At 34.8% G+C, this 11,475-nt stretch overlaps 1 long non-coding RNA gene across 1 annotated transcript; it reads right to left on the bottom strand.

Annotated features, from left to right (window-relative positions):
- Positions 1-1,172: 1,172 nt before the first annotated feature.
- Positions 1,173-2,029, bottom strand: LOC149534804 (uncharacterized). Its single transcript, XR_016357278.1, has 2 exons — positions 1,884-2,029; positions 1,173-1,760 (listed from the first exon to the last, which is right to left on the bottom strand). It is a non-coding gene; the product is annotated as an uncharacterized LOC149534804 (long non-coding RNA).
- Between the last annotated feature and the right edge of the window lie 9,446 nt (positions 2,030-11,475).

Genomic DNA, 11,475 nt, shown 5'->3' with positions numbered 1-11,475 from the left:
CCTCTTAAATAACTTGTATCAGTAATTTGCCTCTAAAAACTGCAAGTTTTTATAGCCATTAATCTTTTAAGAGGCAATTGCACAATCTTTTTTGGAAACCCTTTGTTTCACACCACAATTTAAATTCAGAAATACAATGACAATGAGATATCGTTAAAAATGCGAAGTTTGAAGATTGTTCAATAGTTGTAATTAAGGATTTGCTTCTTTGATATGCTCCAGTTAACTAATGATTTGAGGATCAATGTGGGTATAGGTAAAATATTGAGAAATTACAAAATATACAATCGTAACTTCCTTTTAACTTCTTGTTTCCCCAAATAGGTACAGCTATAATCTCGCAAAGCCTTACCAACATGAGAAGGGTGAAACAGGAGGGCTAGTGCTTGATGGTGAAGAGGGTACTTCAGAGGTGTCCACAGATAGAGGAATGTATATGGAGGCATCACTGTTGTGATGCTCTAATTACTTGTACCACCTCTTATTTTGATCTTGATATTTCTGCACTTGTTGCAAACTGCTTCATAAAAGATAGAATGGATGATTGGTCCATAAGACCATTATTTGCACTAAAATGTAGAAATCCATATCGAGGATGTCGTAGACAGATCGAAATGGCTTGAAAATACTATTGATATATGTCAGCATTGAAACATTTAAGTGGATTGACCTTCTCCTTCATAGAACAAAGGCGAGGTGTGTATATCATCTACTACCATGAGGCTACAGTGCCCTTATACCTGAAAATTGGTGTCGTGATTGGCTATTAACTAACTTTACGTTGCATTTATGATTGTTTTCGCAGCAAATCTGTATATGTTGACGAAGATATCAAAGTCAAGAGCCTTATCTAGAATCCCCTCACTTTGCATTAAATGGAGAAAAATTAGAATCATCAAATAATTGGTGAGACACTTGAATGCTCAACATTAATATAGATGACACCCACTACAGCATGTATATACAGTATTTACCAGACATTTAAATCAAGTCCCAAAAAATATCCATATTAATTGCATCTCGTAATGGGAAAAACACTTCAATCTATGTCTGCAAAAAGTCAATTTATATATAAAAGGTACATACATGCGGAGTGTTTTTCCAAATGGATTATGCATATCCAAACATTTAACTAACAGCCAGAAAACATTCAATTAGCTAAGATGTGATAATGCTAGAAGCACTTCAATTTAATAGTTCATTTAAAGTGCAATGATGAACAAAAAGTTGTTTCATACAACAGGTCATGAATTTACAATACTTACACAAAGAACGTCGCCCACGCATATCACCTACGTGAATCTCTTGAAGCAAACAAAGCTGGGCGAGTTGATCTAACAAAACACAACCTGTATCCCACTACTCCTCTCCTGCTAGGACGAATCCTTCCGCTATCCACAAATTTATCAAATACTGATCTGCTTTTATCTCTTCATCCTCGGAAAAGAAGGAAAGGCATGCAAAACACAACTTAAGGTGCGCAGGCAAAGAGTTTTAACTCAGTTTCAAGATCTCCATGCGAGCAAAATGATCAGGGTCAACAATGGGAGTGACTACTTGTTCGAGTTGACGATGCTTTAACACCCATTTGCTGAGGAGTCTTATGTTGGCCAGGGATGCCACTATCGTTTTGATAGCCAGAGGTAAATTCCCACACTACTTTACACTCTTCTGACCCTCTTGTTCCAACTGTCGTCGAGCTCTATTTACCTCACAATTTGAGAATGCGTAGGAACAAAATAACTCCCAACTGTCTTCATCTGACAAATTTTTCATCTCATAAATACGAGCATTTCGAATTTGAGCAACCTACTTATTTCTTGTAGTAACCACAATTTTACAATCTTTATCATCTAGTAGACCAAGTTCAATCAAGAGATTACCTTCTGTAGACAACTCCCACAGGTCATCCAGCACAATAAGAGAGGTTTTCCCTTTGAGACGCCTATGAATCAACACAACCCTCTCTGTTCACTTACTTGAGCCTTGAAAATCTCACTGGTTAAATCAATGTGCGAGGCTATATCATCTTGCAAGTTTTTGACAAAATAAAATTTAGAAATGGACAGCCAAATAAAACAATCATACTTGGATTTTACAGTTTCATATACATTTTGGAGAAGAAACTTAATGCCGCATTGAATAACTTAATATTGAAACATGCAAAGCCAGGCAACTGTCTTATCAAACATTAATAAAAGCTTTACAGTTGGCCACTGCTCACTTTTTAGTCCTTATTTTTAATTTAGAAAACTAATTAAACTACTGGCAAAAACTAGCCAACCAATAGGAAGAAAACATAAATTTCAATAAATTTCAAAATTCAAGATCTTAAATACTATGAGCATAGGATATATTAATGTTTTGGAAGTTTCAAAGAACCCTTAATTGTTTATAATTCAAGTGAAAACAATAGTCTGGACTAACAAAGATAATGATTTAATAATTTGATTCAAAAATTAAGTCACTTAAATTCTTAACATGGAATTGATTATTAATGTTGTGCATTCAGAAAAGCATAATTATAACTTAATTTAGAATTAATAGTTTTAGCACAATGTTATAAAATAATTAAAATTAATTAATTTAATCAAATATAATATACAACTTGATTTTAAAATCAATTCATATCATTTGTGCAACTTAATTATGAGTTTTTTATATAATAATTAATTAAACTTTTAATTAAATAAAGGTATTTAATTAATTCCCTACACTTAAATATTCTAACATTTAAAATTTCAATAACATAAGATTTAATTACTTGTAAGTCATAATTAATTTTAATAAACTCATTTTACCAAGTAAACACACGACAAAAACTTTGTTAGTTCCAAGTCCTTGTAAAACCTAGCTTTTTATGTGAACTTCAAGTTTCAGGTCTTTGTAAAACTTGGGGTTCTTTATTGTTTATCTTTTTATTTACTTTAAGGGGTTCGGGTCCCCTCTAAACTTGTCTTTGCCTTTATCTAAAACACACGACAAAAACTCACACAACTGAATCACATGAAAAAAACCTAACAGACTCGTGAATTCACATCAATTTAGGCTAGAATTTGAGTCTATATATTATCTTCCCTCTTACCATTGAGATATTGTGATAAAAAACACTCATCTTGGCAATTCAAAAAAGTCAATGTTTGATACCTATAAATTTGCTTAAAAGACAAGCATGTACAAATATGACGGGAACTACTCGACTCCCTCCCTCAACCACATCAAACGTGTCTAGCAAAGATATAAAACAACCATGCACACTATACACATGCAAGTATGGAGTAAGTAATTCATAAACGTAAACCTTTCAAAACCTAGTGTTGTTTGTTTGTTTAATAGCATTTGCATAGTTTTTACATTAAATAAGTCAAGTCGGCCTCCTACCCTATCCACCTATCACATGTCACCTTTTCAGATCTTACAGAAGACTTCTAGCCCATTCTCACTTCCTGAAAAAGACTTCTAGTCTACTCAATTCTTGTAGGCCAATGTCCAAAACAAGGGAAACAAATAAAAAATATTATTTTAAGTCAGCCCGGTCATTTCAATTTTAAGGGACAACTCCATAATATTATTATACTTAGCTCAGAAACATTTTTTACACACTTCATAATAATGCTAAATCATGGACCTGATTGGAAAGTTTTAAGAAAAGGCACTTGGATCATTAAGGATCATATTGGCTTCACTTTACAATTCAACATTGGATGTTCGTGTTTATTTCCAGATCCAATAATGAACATTTGGCTATTTAGAGAATTTGGAGGGCAAAAACTATTGAATTTCCATTTCTAGGTTCGGAGACAGAAACCCTCATCAAGGTCTATGACATCCACATTGGGGTTGCAGTAGAGCTGTCCTGTACAAATTACAAGTTATCTTCAACTTCAAATTTGCAAGCAAATATTGTATCTACAATTTGGAGAACTTCACAGCTGTTGTTCACTACCTTAAATTGCAGTTGCATTGTACCAAAAAGGTCTATACCATTTGCTGGTAATTTTGGCAACATTTACCGCTGCAGTGAGCACATCATCATCATTTTGAGTGCTGCACCATTGAAGAAGGTAGTTCCACAATCGATTTTGTATGTTATTTAGCCAAGCTTGAGGTGCCACGAACCATACTATTTGCCAAGAACCCGCATGTAATTAATTTATTTTGGAGCACCATCATTGTGGGGGTTACATCTTGCAATATTAGTTGCTATTCACTTTTTAACAGCCACCAAGCAGCCTTCAAACCATGCCACAGCAGACATACCATTCCAGCAGCCCATACGAGCATTCTAAGGTTTAATCAGCCATGCCTTTCAGAATTTTCGGTCATATTATCACCAAAATCTTCTGAATGATGCCTTGTGAGTGGAAAAGATTATTATTCTGATTCCGAAATATATTTTCCAGTTTAGCATACCCATGTTTCAAGCTGCTACAACTGAATAAAAATTGGACCTGTGATTTCTATTTTGGCTTTTCCATGTGAGCTGTTGCCGCATAATTCATCCAGCAATATATTATTCGATTTTACTTTCAGATTTGGTTAATTTCAGCAGATAGATGTTGAAAAGTTAAACTACTTGCAGTTGTGCTCTGCATTTTGTTTAATCTTCAGTTCGCAGATTTAGTTTCATTTTGCTTCCCACTCCAGCAGCACATATGGGCATTTTAAGGTTTAATCAACCATACCTTCAGCACAATCAGTCATATTATCACTCAAATCTGCCAAATGATAGCTTGTGAGTGGAAAAGATTATTATTCTCATTCTGAAAAATATTTCCAGTTTAGCATATCAATGTTTCAAGCAGCTACAACTGAATAGAAATTGGATCTATTGTTTCTATATTGGTTTTTCCACGTGAGTTGCTGCCGCATGATGCATCCAGCAATAAATTATTCAGTTCTAGTTTCAATTGTGGACAATTTCAGCACATAACAGTTGAAAAATTAAACAAATTGCAGTTGTGCTCTGCATGCTGTTTTAGTTTTGTTGATGTGTGGTAGTTTCCGTTGGATAAACCTATATATAATTATCTATGAAATATAGTTATATATGTGTGTTTATTATTATATTAGATAAATTAATATAATAATAATATTATAACTATGGTTATAATGTTAATTATTAATCAACAAATAGACATGTCCTTTAAAGGGACCCTTAAAGGGACATATCTATTCATGGCTTACACTTACTTACATGAGGAGAGCTGCCTTCGGAACACACATACCAAATACAATGGCAGTGTTAATACATTTGCAAGGATCCTCGAAAACCAACATGATATTAGAGCCAAACTGCAAATATAAAAGAATGGATAACAAATTTATGATGAGCCTTGCTATCATTCTAAATCATTACCTCTTGTGGACATAAAAATGCAATGACCGCTCCGTATATGAAGACAAAGTGGGAAGTGCAGAATAAAGACTTGCTTGTATATAAGAGAGATTAAGTAGGGTATCAAACCCATCAAAGAAATGTGAGCGGAAGGAGAAAAATGGATCTGACAGTTCATCCAGCTATATCAAATGTCATTATGATGCTATCGAGCAATGTGGCGACAATTCCAAACCCAACATCATTGAGCATGATCTACATCCACATTGGCAAAGCATTTAGCCCAAATACCAAGTGGTTTGACTTTATGGACTTTGCCTCTTATTTTTACACAGACGATGACTCATAAATCGATTGAAGACTGCTAGAAAGAAACGCTTCAATGATATGTTAACAGGGGGCATCAAGAGCCCATTTCCTCCATAGCCAGTAATAAACTCCACTTGGGCTGCAGTATAGGTTGGGACTGAGTATGTAGTAGCCAGCGTTTGAACACATCCCATAGCCATGCCGTAGATAGGGACCACTCTATTGTTGCCCTCACTGAAGATTGTGTAGAGAAGAAGATCAACATGAGGCCTGAGCTGATACTCCATGACTTGAAACAGAGAAATAAATAAAGGCTTGGCATGGGAAAGTTTGGATTTGAAGAGATGGGTGACAGTGTTGTGCTGAAATATTTGTGGATTTGGATGCTCTGGATGATCAGATTGAACTCGAACAGTTAATGAACATCTTGGAAGAGAACCCCCTTTCTAGTCAGCCATACAATTTGGAACAGAATTCCCTTGATGTTTTCCAATATAATTTTTTTTTAGTATAAGGAACGCCAACAACTAATGTAGAACAAGGAACGACGAGGTGAAGCATTAGTCAACAAACATAAGTATGGTAAAAAATAAAAACGAAAAATGAAATGACATTAATGAATACAATTCTCAAAGAATGAAATACTGATTTCCACCTTCAAATATAAGTTTGGCTCTTGGTCACGATCAAAGTGAGAAGTGGGCCCCCCACCACCATCTCGGCATTGGTGATGGAGCCACTTATTAAGGAGTGATTAAATATCGGAAAATGAGATTGGTAAGGTAAATAAGGTATGATATATATTTAAAATTCGTGTTTCTTTTAGAGTTATATGCCTTAATCTTTTCCTCTAAGAATGTTATTGCATGCAAAGGGAGGTTGAGATTTAGAGTGAGTTTGGCATCTCATTATGGGCAACCTTAAAAGAGAGGGAGCGAGATAGAGGATATGATTTAGTCAACCTTTGCCAATCTTGATCATATTGATTCAGAGGGAGTAAACCATGATGAGATGGATTCTCCAATGATCAATAAATTGTCATAGTCAAGAGGACCGTGATTCATACATCATGACCATGTGATTTTAATGGGCCTACCCCCTGTGTACATCATGAAGAAGTGATGATTTCCACATGATCATCACTTGTACTTGGAGAAGTTGTTGTAAGGTGACGATCTTACAATAACTTGTATTATGATATCAAATAAATTGACTAAACGGTGAATGTCTTGCATCTCAACATTTTGGAAAACCATTACTCAGAGTATTTAGTGAATATCATTGATATTCTAGAAGACCAATACTATTGATATCAAATGTGATATCAAACCTTATTTTTGGGTAATTGGTGAATATCATATGATATTCTGGGAGACTAATACTCGTGATATCAGATGTGATATCACACCTTAATTGAGTACTTGAATATCGAATGTCGATATTCTGGGAGACCAATACTCTTGATATCAGATGTGATATCAAAACCCTATTTGAGTAATTGGTGAATATCATATGTTGATATTCTGGAAGACCAATACTCATGATATCAAATGTGATATCAAAATGTTGAATATCTTCTTATTAAAGACATTCTTACATTGAGGAGATATATTATCATGTGTTTATCCTCCCTAGCTAAAAGTTGATGTGTGGTAGCTTCAGTTGGATAAACCTATATATAATTATCTATGAAATATAGTTTTGATTTGATTAAGTAAAAATAGGTTTTGAAAGTACTTGAAACTTTGTACAAAGAGACAAGAAATATATAGCAATGAAAAATCTTAACACAACTGTGGAACACCACCTAGCAAACTAGAGGGACACACCATAGTTCCCAACAAGAGGGCTAAAAACCAGCCTTGAAAAAAACAAAAGACCAACAAGATTTACGTTTTGGTCCAATCTTTTGTGAACATAAAAACATCAAACGATGGTTTAGAGGATTTGACTTTTTTTCCTTTAACAAATGCCATCCATCCTCCACCTTTTCAGCAGCCATTTGCCAATCCAAAGATAAACTTGAAGAACCAGGGCAAAACGCAAGAGTATCCATAGGGGTGAAAGAGGTAACACCACTGCTAACCCCAAAACCCTTACAAAAGAAACTTGGGGCATCAATACCCATAGCAACAAGGGATAAGGCAACTGAACCAGCTCCAACATCAATGTTCTAGACAAAGTTAGCAGCAAAAGAAGGGACAACTTTAACATTCTGAACCAAAGCCACCTTAGAGACAACATCTATATCATCAAAGACAGAAACAATATATGTGTATTTATTATTATATGAGATAAATTAATATTATAATAATATATATAACTATGGTTATATTTATGATAAATTAATATTATTATTGGTGTAATTAAGTATTTACTAATTACACTTTCCTTAAGTTTACTTAGGTTAATGCATTAGCGTATTAGTTGTCATGTAGACACCTAGGAGTTTGCATATTCATATGAGTTGTCATGTTGACAACATAGTAGTTTGTACTCCAATTGAGCATATGTTGTCTACATCTCTTTACGAGATACACCTTTGCATTCTTATCCTCTCATTGTTGCACGTATATTCATGCACAATGGAGGATAATCCACTCTTAGTGGAATGTGCTTAGTTGTTATGCTTATCTCTTTGCCGACTCCTAGTCATATCAAATTGCCTTTCTATACGAGGCACCTATAATGTATTCATCCAATTATCTGATATCCAATCATCTGATATCCATTTTCATTTGATCATCATTTGTCTCTCTTGTGCTATCTATTGAGCTTCTTCATCTTGGTGTTGAATTATTGCCTTAGGCAAATTCTTACATTGACACAGAGCTATACCAAATTCTTACATGGTATCAAAGCCATAAGAGTTTCATTGCATAGCCACTGGAGAGATTTTTTTTTGCAAGTCAAGATTGGAGCTTGCTGGTGCAAATCAGATATTGGTATCACATTTAAAAGGTAAAAAAAACCCCAAATCGACTTTTGTTTCATCAAAATTGGACCTCTAAGGTGAAATCTAGAGTCATTTGATTTTTGGAGGGTGACGGCGACGATTCAGGAACAATAATTACAGAGGTGGTATTCAAATAGTGATATCTCCCTCATACGAACTCCTTTTTTTTGAGAAATTTTTTTTGTTTTGGGGTAGAATTTCGTGAACTACACATTCGTACAAGTTGTTTGTGATCTCTATTCTTGAATTTTTCTGAAAATTGGCAATCCTGATTTTTACAACTTCAGAGGCTTCATTTAGGCTCATATGGACACATATTCAAGCACTATATTTTTTGAAAGTGCATAAGTTTTTGTCTACTTTCCGGCTCTGGTATCAGTTTGGAGTCATTTTGAGTAGACATAGTACTTTCAACATTTGATCATTTTTGGCCTATTTTGGCACTTGTAATTAATTAGATCCTTGAGAGGTCTTGTGTCTTATCTTGTTGACTCATATATAGCTTCATATTTGTTGTTGTAACCATCAAATCAAAAGTTCACTTTGGTTCATTTTGACAAGTGGCAATTGTACATGCACTTAGTATAAAGTGCCAAAAATCATCTATTTAGGGGGGGTTCCTTGATTCATTGCATATTATGGGGAGTACATTGATTAATACATCATGGATGAGGAAGATTTAATTACCTTGACAACACAAAATTATAAGCAATGGAGTGAATTAGTTCTCACTTATCTTAGTGAGTATAATGCATTGCCATATGTGAAAGGACTTTCATACAATGGTGACACTGTTACAATCATTTGTTGTGCACTCTTTCTACATATGGATATGGAGTTTATGGATTCACTTGATGACATGAAGTCAACTGATTTTTATGATATTTGGATCTATCTTTGGGAGATGTATGGAGATCCACACGTTCCTCCATTCCCAAAAGATCTTTTACCTCCAATTGCAGCTACTAATTGATTGATATTGCATCTATTGTTGCTCTTGATGATGCTTGTCTTCACACAGTCATGGATTCACATGATTCAATGCAACAAGATATTCATTGTCTTCCACACTTAGTTCCTTGGGATGACTTCTTGACATACATTGCAGGTTTGTTTGTGGAGTCCTACATTGAGGATATGGGAGACAGTATTGATGATATACATCTTCTCTTTATTGAGGATGATCCTTCTTCAGTTGTTGCAAGGGAACACACTAACCCTCATAATTCTCCACTTGATCTTTCTTTCGAGTTTGACATGATTGTGGATACTTTCTTACAACATTTGCAAGAGGTCCCTTTCACTTCAGAGAAGACATTTGAATCTTTGGACATTGCTTTACATGAATCTCAAACTTCACTTGAGATGTCAAATTGCATGGATGATCATACTCATGTGTTGCAGATTGCTATGCAGTTTCCTAAGACAGATTACATTCCGAGAGTTTTTCCTATTGATTGGGGAGGATTCTTTTGTACACCCATGCCACCATTTCTTCCTCGAGGGAGAAATATCATTCAGTTTTCATGGTGCAGCTTCTACATTGATCCAGGAGCATATTTCATGGGTGCAGATTCTATTGAGGGAGGACTTCTTTGTTTCTCCTCCTACTTTTGTTAAGGAGGCATCTTGGTCTTTGAAGTTTGATCCACATCCCTATACGGAGCAGTTGCCATTGGTTCCTTGTCTGTCACCTTCTTCTATTAGACTTGATCTTGATTGGTTCGTGACATCTTCAATATTCAAGGACATGGTGATACATCTTCAAACTTCTGAGATAACATACTTCATATGGATTCCCCTTCCAGCTTCCTATCCACAATGGGAAGCCTTCTTACATTTGTATTTGGTGTATCTTCTTCCGAAAATGAGAAATGTTGTTTGTAGGCATTGGATTCTCTTTTGTCTTCAAGCAGTCATCATTTTTGTAGGAGATCATTCACTATAGGGGGAATTTCATTTCTCCTTATTTCCTTCTTATGGAGGGATTCTCTATTGTATATGCATGATGTATGTCATAATAGGGGGGTGTTGAGTACTCCATCTATACATGCATCTTACTTTATTTTTCTTCTCTTTTTTTGGAGGAGGGTTTTTCCCATGTGGTTTTCCCTCTTTCTCCACTTTATGAGAGATTACATTGCATATCATTTGCACTTGTATATTGTACATGGGCACCTAACATGGTCTAGTAGCCGAGAACCATCTTACATTATTATTTAGCTTTTGTGAGCTTAAGTACATTTCCCTAAGTTGCACTTAAGGGGGGGTGGTGGTGTAATTAAGTATTTACTAATTACACTTAAGTTTACTTAGGTTAATGCATTAGCATATTAGTTGTCATGTGGACACCTAGGAGTTTGCATATTCATATGAGTTCTCATGTTGACAACATAGTAGTTTCTACTCCAATTGAGCACATGTTGTCTACTACATTTCTTTATGAGATACACCTTTGCATTCTTATCCTCTCATTGTTGCACGTACATTCATGCACAATGGAGGATAATCCACTCTTGGTGGACATGTGCTTAGTTGTTATGCTTATCTCTTTCCCAACTCCTAGTCATATCAGTTGCTTTTATATACAAGACATTTCTATAATGTATTCATCCAATTATCTAATATCCAATTCACTGATATCCATTTTCATTTGATCATCATTTGTCTCTCTTGTGCTATCTACTAAGCTTCTTGATATTGGTGTTGAATTATTGCCTTAGGCAGATTCATAAATGGTATCAGAGCCATGCCAAATTCTTACAATTATAATAATATTATAACTATGGTAATAATATTTATTATTAATTAACAAATAGACATCTCCCTTAAAGGGACATGTTTATTCATGGCTTACACTTATTTACATGAG

The sequence above is a fragment of the Cupressus sempervirens genome, chromosome 10 (genome assembly GCF_028749045.1).
Source record: "Cupressus sempervirens isolate cs-2001-9-10 chromosome 10, ASM2874904v1, whole genome shotgun sequence".
Classification (NCBI taxonomy): Eukaryota; Viridiplantae; Streptophyta; class Pinopsida; order Cupressales; family Cupressaceae; genus Cupressus; species Cupressus sempervirens.
The sequence above is the reverse complement of the archived record's forward strand: the minus strand, read 5'-3'. Positions and strand labels throughout refer to the sequence as shown.